Source organism: Gobius niger (genome assembly GCF_951799975.1).
Source record: "Gobius niger genome assembly, chromosome: 5".
In the NCBI taxonomy this organism is placed as follows: domain Eukaryota; kingdom Metazoa; phylum Chordata; class Actinopteri; order Gobiiformes; family Gobiidae; genus Gobius; species Gobius niger.
In genome coordinates, this window is record NC_136856.1 from 1754591 (window position 1) to 1763754 (window position 9164).

The window sequence follows — 9164 nt, forward strand, 5'->3', positions numbered from 1 at the left end:
GTCTTGGCTTTCAAATGAGGCATGACACTGGCATACAGGCTGCAAGCTCTCCTGCGATGTGAGATTTGGATGTGCATAATTGCTAACCCTCAGATGGTAGGTTAAAGGACAATAAAAAGCAGGCCCAGGATCACAGAGGAGCAGTGTTTTCCAGCTTGTCTTGGACTTTTATTTAATGTAGACAGTGTGAAGGGTGTTTCTTATAAGGACATCATGACAGTAGGTCCTGTATTTAATGTTGAACCAATAATAACCCACAGTAATGATCTTCTTCTGTGCTGGATCTGGCTTTATGACAAGCTTTTGCACGTCAAATTTAAGTCAAGATTCTAAACTCAAGGACGCGCTGCTTTGTCTTTCCCTCTTACACATAAAGTTCCCTTTCATGTAACTAACTGGACAGAAGAGGTATAATATCCCTGTGTGATCATGGCCAGGAAAGGATCATGGGATGAAATGGGCTCAGTGCAATTCCAGGAAGTTCCTCTGATCGAAGAGACGACTTTCTCCCCAGTCCATGTCCGTGTCAGCGTGAGGAGTCCGTGTTTTATGTAAAAACTCCATCCAAACGTGTGTGTTTAACCACCTTCGCAGAGACTGGCTTCACTGCAGACGTACGGGACACAGTCAGGGTTAAATAGTACTAACCCCTTGACTTATTAACTTCAGGGAGAAAACCAAGAGGAAAATACAAAACCAGATCCCAGAAGATCCCCTCATTAACCCGTCAGTGTTCTGTGTTTCCTGCACGTGATCCAGTCTCTCGGGGGAAACGAACTCGAGGCGTCGCCGACGGTGAACTGCCTCTGAAAAGGGCTATGAACATTAGCTGTGTCGTGTCTGTGTTTTCGTGTCTCGTCCCGGTCCAGTCGTCGTCTGTCGCGTGAGGTTTCGTGTCTGCGCCGCAAAAAAAAAGGGAATTTCAGTTTCAAACGATGAGCTTGGATGTTTTGACGGAGATTATTTGGCTTCATTGCTCAAATATTGCTCCGATATGAGTAAAAGTAACAGTGGTACTTAAGATCTTAGACCAAATGCATTTTCTCCAGTTCAGCTTTACCCAAATCTAAAGGTTGAAGCCTATGGGCCAGTGGAACGCCTCATTTGAAAGCTAAGACCCACAAAACTAATTTACACAACACATCTTTTTTCTTGCCTTGTTGCCGTGTTTTAGTCACTTTTTTGACATTTGTTTTAATTGCTCTTTTGTGGTGTTTTGTTACTTTTATGTCATATTTTTGCCACTTTTTTGCTAATTTTTTGCCACTTTTTTGCCATATTTTTGCTAATTTTTTGACACTTTTTTGCTATATTTTTGCCACTTTTTTGTCATATTTTTGCCACTTTTTTGTCATATTTTTGCTAATTTTTTGACACTTTTTTGCTATATTTTTGCCACTTTTTTGTCATATTTTTGCCACTTTTTTGTCATATTTTTGCCACTTTTTTGCTAATTTTTTGCCACTTTTTTGCCATATTTTTGCTAATTTTTTGACACTTTTTTGCTATATTTTTGCCACTTTTTTTGTCATATTTTTGCCACTTTTTTGTCATATTTTTGCCACTTTTTTGCTAATTTTTTGCCACTTTTTTGCTAATTTTTTGCCACTTTTTTGTCATATTTTTGCCACTTTTTTGCTAATTTTTTGACACTTTTTTGCTATATTTTTGCCACTTTTTTGTCATATTTTTTCACTTTTTTGTCATATTTTTGCCACTTTTTTGCAAAATTTCTGTCTCTTTTTTTGTCCATTTTTTGTCACATGCCATAATCTTCCCCCTTTTTCCTTATTTTTCCAAGCTTCTGTCTAGCTTTGTGCAAACATGTGACATAAACCGTACGGACAAATGAGCTTGAAAATTTAATCAAAAATGACTCAAACCAAGTCACATCCTCTCTGAGTGAACACATCGAAAAACTGTCCAACTGAGATTCCTAAATTCAAGAAGACTCTTCTTTTTGCGGCGCATTTACGAGGCGTTTTAGCTAAAAAATATTGTAAAAAAAATAAAAAATGAGGGTCTTCATCTAGATTTGTTCATCGATATTAGAGAAGTTTTATGGGATGAATGGAAATCCTGTGAGGAGGGATAAAAGTCCACAAAGACAGTAACAGTAAAATAAAGTTAATAAAATAAATCCATTCTGTTGTCAGGAGGCGTCAGCACATTCTGAAAACTAAAACTGCCATTTTTAGAAATGTTTTCAGTAGAAAAATCATCCCCTTTGTTATTTTTAATGTTTTCTCTCTTGAAAAGCTCAAAAGGCCAGTGTGGAGGATTCAGAGGCGTCGATGGATGGATGAAGGGGAAATTCTAAAAGGAAAGCCTCATTTAAGAAGCTGTGGTTTTCTGATTTGGACGTGATTACAGATTTAAGCCGAGTGTCTGCACTTACTCACTGACCCAAACATAAAGGTCACACACTCTAATGTTTCACTGCTTTGAGAACTCAACTTGCTTCTTAATAACACAATGTCCAGGTCCATATGGAGGTTTTTCACAGCGGCACTCACTGCTAACGTTGCATATGTAGCATGATAACATTAGCTTCTGGTTAGCATTGTCTGTTTTTTATTATCTTTTTATTTCACATAGTAAACAAACAACTCACAACACAATGTATCATGTCCCGCCCACTTCCCTTTCAGGAAAAAGAACCACGAATGGTCTGTTTTTCAGGATTTATACACTCTTCATGTCTCGGTGTCTTTATTTTGGCAAACAAATATATGTATGATTCAGTATTTGTTACAGTAACGGTGGAGGAATGGGAGCAAACACTTAAAAACAATGCTAACCAGGCACCTAGCCTTAGCTTCATGCTACATAAGCTAACGTTAGCAAAGAGCTTCTACTGAACAACATGCTGTGGATGATGGACCTGGTTTTGGCTTGACTTTATCGGCGTGTGATCAATATGTTTATGGTTAAATTGCGATTCCCAGAAGAGTTTTCTTCCCCCTCGGCTCGGCTGATCTCTGAAAGGTTTAGGACGTTCTCTCCTCCACATCTCGACTCCTCTCCATCCTCCACATCTCCATCCTCCACATCTCGACTCTTCTCCATCCTCCACATCACGACTCTTCTCCATCCTCCACATCTCCATCCTCCACATCTCGACTCTTCTCCATCCTCCACATCTTGACTCTTCTCCATCCTCCACATCTTGACTCTTCTCGATCCTCCACATCTCCATCCTCCACATCTCCATCCTCCACATCTCGACTCTTCTCCATCCTCCACACTGGCTCCTCTCGATCCTCCACATCTCGATCCTCCACACTGGCTCCTCTCCATCCTCCACACTGGCTCCTCTCGATCCTCCACACTGGCTCTTCTCGATCCTCCACTCTTCTCGATCCTCCACACTGGCTCTTCTCCATCCTCCACACTGGCTCTTCTCTGATACGAACTTTCTGCTGAAACTGCCACGCCTGCACATTCCTCGTCTGAAGTCATTCCTCGTCTTGTATTTGCACTATAGTGGAAGTATCTTGGTACGAAGCGGCATCGGGGACTTACTGTACATTCCTGCAGGTCTGCGTACTCTGCATAGATGATTATATATATATATATATATATATATGCTACTCTCCCTTTAGATTTCAGAATAGTTGCTTTTTTTTAAGTGGAACTTTATCGGCAACTACTGGGACCAAATTGAACATGTTTACAAAGGGGGCGGGGTTTAAAGAATGTAAAAAATAGCGAGTTTTCCTTTGAGTTCTTCTTACTTTCGTGCATGTCATATACTCTGTGTGGAGCCCGATCACGGTGGAAACGTCTCATTGTCTTTTGGAGATAAATGCATCAACACCAATAAAAACAGGTTTGTTAAAAGATGGTGTGTCTGTTTGTCTCTTCCATTACAGTTACAGATTACTGAGTACTCTGTTACTTATTCTGTTACTCTGTCCAGTCACAGTAAAACATATGAAACCCTTTAACTCCCGCCTGAACCAAGCACACATTCTCCAGTTCAGCTTTACCCAAAAAAGACTAACGCCTCATTTGAAAGCTAAGACCTACATGACTGATCTGAACTACTTAGTCACATTTTTTGTCGCTCTTTTGGCTTTTTCATATTTTTTTGTTGTGTTTTCATCCTCAGTTTCGTTGCTAGTTTTAATTTTTTTTTAAAGAAGCTTTTAGATCTGGGTGAAGCCGAAGTGGAGAATACGTGCTCGGTTAGAGTTAAACTTATTTGCCACTTTAAAGGGAGTATACGGAGTTTAAAAATGTTAAAACTAAGTATTTTCCTCCCCCTGCATGTTCCAGCCATGTCCTAATGTGTAGAATGAGCTCAGACCGTCATGCACGAGCTTAATATTGAAGGTGCAGTTACAAGTATGACCTGAGGTGGCAGTAGTGAGCATAAAATGACCAACTTACATCTAATCTCTTTAAGAATGCAACTTTGCAACATCGCACCAGGAACGCAGCAGAGACCATAGGGATGTTAGGGATTTGACCTAATCTAAGTCATGTGGTTTTATGTGCAATAGTATAAAAATGAATACAAAAAATGTACTTTCTTACCTCAAAATCATTTTTTTTCTCTATAGAATCTGCATGAACCTGTTTACAACCTTGACACACACCATGTGGGATCAGGGAGGAAGTAAACACTGATATGATCATGTGACTCCTGTCTTAGTGGTGGAATTGGTGGTGTTACAACTGTCCCCATGTTACAACCACACCCGGTCTTCCATACTCTCAACTGAAAGTAAGAGTATCTGTACCCGAATACAGCGACTCAACAATAGCATTCCAAATACATGTATTCTGTTGTGTATTTGTTCTTTTTTTGTCATCAAAAGACCTCAGTCATCCAGGAAAACACAGAGTCTGCGTCTGAAACCATCACATTAAAGCCTCTAAGCTCTAACACTAACAACTGACCCTTGACCTTTGACCTGGGGTCACCTGTTAGATCTGTGCAGTTAGAGAACTAGAGCTTCAGAAGCATTTGCACAATCCGTCCATCCTTAAACAGGGGAAAGGGAAGTGACATCACCAACAGCTGTTTTTCTTCTTCTTTAAAGTTATTGGTGGAGTGCAGGCCAAACAAAAGCGCATGTCGCCCCCTAGTGTCCAACAACAACATAGTGTCCAAACCAGATGTTCCTTCACATTTCCCTTTAGGGTTATTTTATCTTAACAGCTGTTTCATAAAGCTATATTATGCAAATGATCCATGTGGCTTAAGTTTCTACTAAATGAAAACAAAAGCATTTAATCTGTTTCCTGAGTTTCCTCTTTAACACTGACATGTGACTGAGCTGTGGGGACGACAACATGGATTTATCACTTTTATAAAGTTTGGCCATTGCAGAATCGTTTTTTTTTTTTTTTTTTTCTTATTAAATGTGCTCCTGTCAATCAGCAGTAGTTGCGCATGAATCACTGAGGGTGGGGCCGAGTGGGGTGGGGGGATTGGTGGCGCAGTGGCTTATGGGATGGCACATAGCTCCTAATCACCGGTTAGTTAGCACCAGAGGTCCCTATGTGACAGAGTGGAAGGCTTTAGCTTAACATGTACCACATTAAAGAAAAGGACCACAGGTTCGTTCATTGAAGAGGCAAGTCGTTCCAATAGTTTTATCTAATTTATTTTCTAGATCAATAAAATATAAGTTTCAGTCGTCAGTGTTTCAGTTCCAATTCAGTGGGTGTCTTTAACCAAAAAAAAACAGAAAGGGATGACAAACACCCGCTTATCCCGTTCTTCGTCGTTTCAGAGTTCACAGAGACACTCTTCGGCATCACGTCCGGGTCCACAAAGCAGCAGTGGTGGTGGTTGTTTTGCAGGCGGCTTGAATTTTCCCTAAAGATGAATAGTGTTAGCCTCTAAACCTATGCTGGTCTACGTTACACGTGCAGCGCACATACCGCTTTTGGATACATCATTCACGCGGGGACGTCATGCCATACCCATAGCTGCACCAAACACAGGGCTCGGATTAGGGCTAACAATTCTGAGGAAAGTCACGCTAAAGTAAGTAAGTAAGTTTGTTTTTACCTGCTCACGAGAGCCCGAAGCTACACCACCTCCACACCAAGCAGACAGACAAGAGGTCAGAGGTCGAACGCAGGTAGACTGTGCCCTTTTATATGGCGCCCCAAGCGGACGGTCGGAGTAATATAGACAGCTCGCACTGTTACACCTATGCTAAAGTGGCTGTGATAGTTAGCATTGAGGCTCCTCCCCCTAACTCCTTCCTAACTGACAGACCGATTCGGACGTTTCTTATCATGGCGGACGCTGACACACGTCTGTTTTGGCGTTAGACCTCTGACCAATTTACTGGTTTCGGACGCAGCAAGAGTCGATTAAAGCGACACAGTTTTGACAATCTCCGCCCCCCTCGCCCTCCCACCACTCCTACATTTCCCAAAAAAGAGCAAAATTATGTAAAAATTATGTATGCCGCCCGAACCAGGCACAGTTTCTCAAGGAAAAAGCTCTGTTTCAATGAGTTTTGTTGGTCTTAGCTTTCAAATGAGGCGTTACTCTGGCCTATAGGCTGTAAACCTTTAGATTTGGGTAAAGCTGAACTGGAGAAAATGCACTGGTTAACCTCTTAACTCCCGCCTGAACGGATCCCATTTTCTCCAGTTTGGCTTTACCCAAATCAAAAGCTTCTTGGGAAAAAAGTACCAAAACAGCCACAAAAAATGAGAAGAAAACAAGGATGTAAAATGTGACAAAAATGTGACAAAAAATGACAAAAAATGACAAAAATGTGACAAAAAATGTGACAAAAAATGACAAAAAATGACAAAAAATGACAAAAATGTGACAAAAAATGTGACAAAAAATGACAAAAATTTGACAAAAATGTGACAAAAAATGACAAAAATGTGACAAAAATTCAACAAAAATTCAACAAAAATTCAACAAAAAATGACAAAAAATCAACAAAAATTCAACAAAAATTCAACAAAAAATGACAAAAAATCAACAAAAATTCAACAAAAATTCAACAAAAAATGACAAAAATTCAACAAAAATTCAACAAAAATTCAACAAAAATTCAACAAAAATTAAAAAAAAAAAGAAAGAAAAAAAAAACATAAAAAAGGTGACACAACACAGCAACAACGCAAGGAAAAAGGTCAGTTTTGTGGGTCTTAGCTTTCAAATGAGGTGTTACACAGACCTATATAATGGCCAAAGAGGACAGAATGCATTTGGTTAAGGCGGGTGGTAAGAGGTTAAGAGGTTTTGCTTGTCCTCAGTCAGAGGCTTCGGCCGAGGTGCGGTGGCTCCCTCTGGTGGCCGCGGCCTGACGTCACACACACAGAGCAGCAGGCGTCGCTTTATCAGCCGCTCACAGACACAGACTTCTGAAGAACAACAGAAAAACGTGACTGTCTTCCACAGAACCGCCTTATCTGCGTTATCTGCGTTATCTGCTTCAGGGAAACAGTCACACCACGATCAGGGCGTTTCTGAGAGCGACATGTCACATATTAACGAGAATCCACCTCACAGATCACAGATGAATGAATGAACTAATCCTCATCATAATGAAATCACCACAATCATGTGTTTAAAGAAATCCTTCTGTTTTATTGTGCAGAGCAAAAGCATTCACAGAAACAGACTTTATTTACACAGAGACGCTCGTCCTCAGTAAAAGTTTCTATATTTACATCATGTACAGATACGACAGAGATATTTACAAATAGCTTGGCAGGTTAAGAACCTTTGACTGTGCATTCCTTTGCAGCAAAGTGAATCGATTAAAGTGACAGAAGTCGAGCTGTTCACTGGGAAAATGACTTAAAGAGAAAAATGACAAAAATCAAATGGATAAAAGTGAGTTTGAGACGAGTTAAAAATGATTCTGATACAAAAGAGCTGGTTTTATCTCTGCTCAAACTTTAGATTTAAACTCCATTTCTGTCATTCCCTCCTTAAGGTGATTCTTTTTCCAGTGTTGCATAAAGCGAACGCTGTATTAAAACATTCATCATCATAAAAACACTTTTCTTAATATAAGAAACACTATGTACAAGGCGGCGTGAGTGCAGCACCTTTAAGACTTTACTAAACTAAACTCATCTGTCCTGGATTTGAGGAAATCATTGAAAAAAATCCATTAGGCGAGTTTTTTTTCTTCACTTTAAAGCAGAACTAAGTAACTCCTGCCCCTAGAGGCCGTAAGCGCCACTGCAGGTGTCGTACATGTTGTGTTTTGTACTCATTAATCGTCCGTGAGAGTAAATCCTACGCTGACAGAAAAGACAATGGAGATCATTTGTTTTCACTCAAACTTTGTTTAAGTGGTGCTAGCTCACAGTTAGCATGTTAGCTTCTTCTTTGTGATTCCATTAGTGTGTATTGGGGAAAGCTGCAAGTGTGGTTTTCTGTCCAGAGACACCAGGGGGCGATGATCCCTTTAACCCTTGCATCACCCCCAGAGGGACGACGGGGAGGGTTTATTAAAGTCAACAAGTTACTGAGTTCTGCTTTAAACGTCGGAGAATTTAACACAAATGCACAACAAGGCACGTTTGGAACGGGACAAAGAAACTTTGAATAAAACGGCAACGAGAAGAGAATCCTCTTGAAGACGATGAAGTAGAAACATCTACCAGGGCACTGAAAGCATTAAAAGTCAGTAAATTTAATTAAATTTAAACTACATTAGATTCAAAGTGGCATTAACTGCACTGTACAGGGTCATTGAAACACATTCAGCTGCAGTTTTTCCTGTTTTGTTCAAATCTCTCTCCTCTGTTTAATGAAACGTTTACAAATTGTATAAAATTAAATATGTGCAGATTTGTTTCTGCATTTGTGGCATTAAAATATAGGAATTAAAAAGCATTAATTTAGGCACATGTTCTCCAGCTTGGCTTTACCCAAATCTAAAAGCTTCTTGAACAGAAAAAACAACAAAAAAACTGCAAAAACAGGACAAAAAAGGAACAAAAAGTGGTAAAAAAAAAAGGTCGGTTTCAGTTTTGTAGGTCTTAGCTTTCAAACGAGGCTGACCTGGAAGAGCTTGTGAACTCCAGTGGAGAAGCTCGTAGATTTGGGTAGTGCCGGGCTGGAGAACATGTGTTTAAAGGCATCGGCTGGTGGTAAACCGGGACCTGTGACCGGATCAAGACAAACTTTTAGATTTATTTGATTTGAGAGGGGA

At 40.0% G+C, this 9164-nt stretch overlaps 1 long non-coding RNA gene across 1 annotated transcript in view; it reads left to right on the top strand.

Moving 5' to 3' along the window:
* LOC306962939 overlaps positions 1-9164 on the top strand; it is a 935443-nt gene that overhangs the window by 81214 nt on the left and 845065 nt on the right. The gene's annotated exons all lie outside the window — the stretch shown is intronic.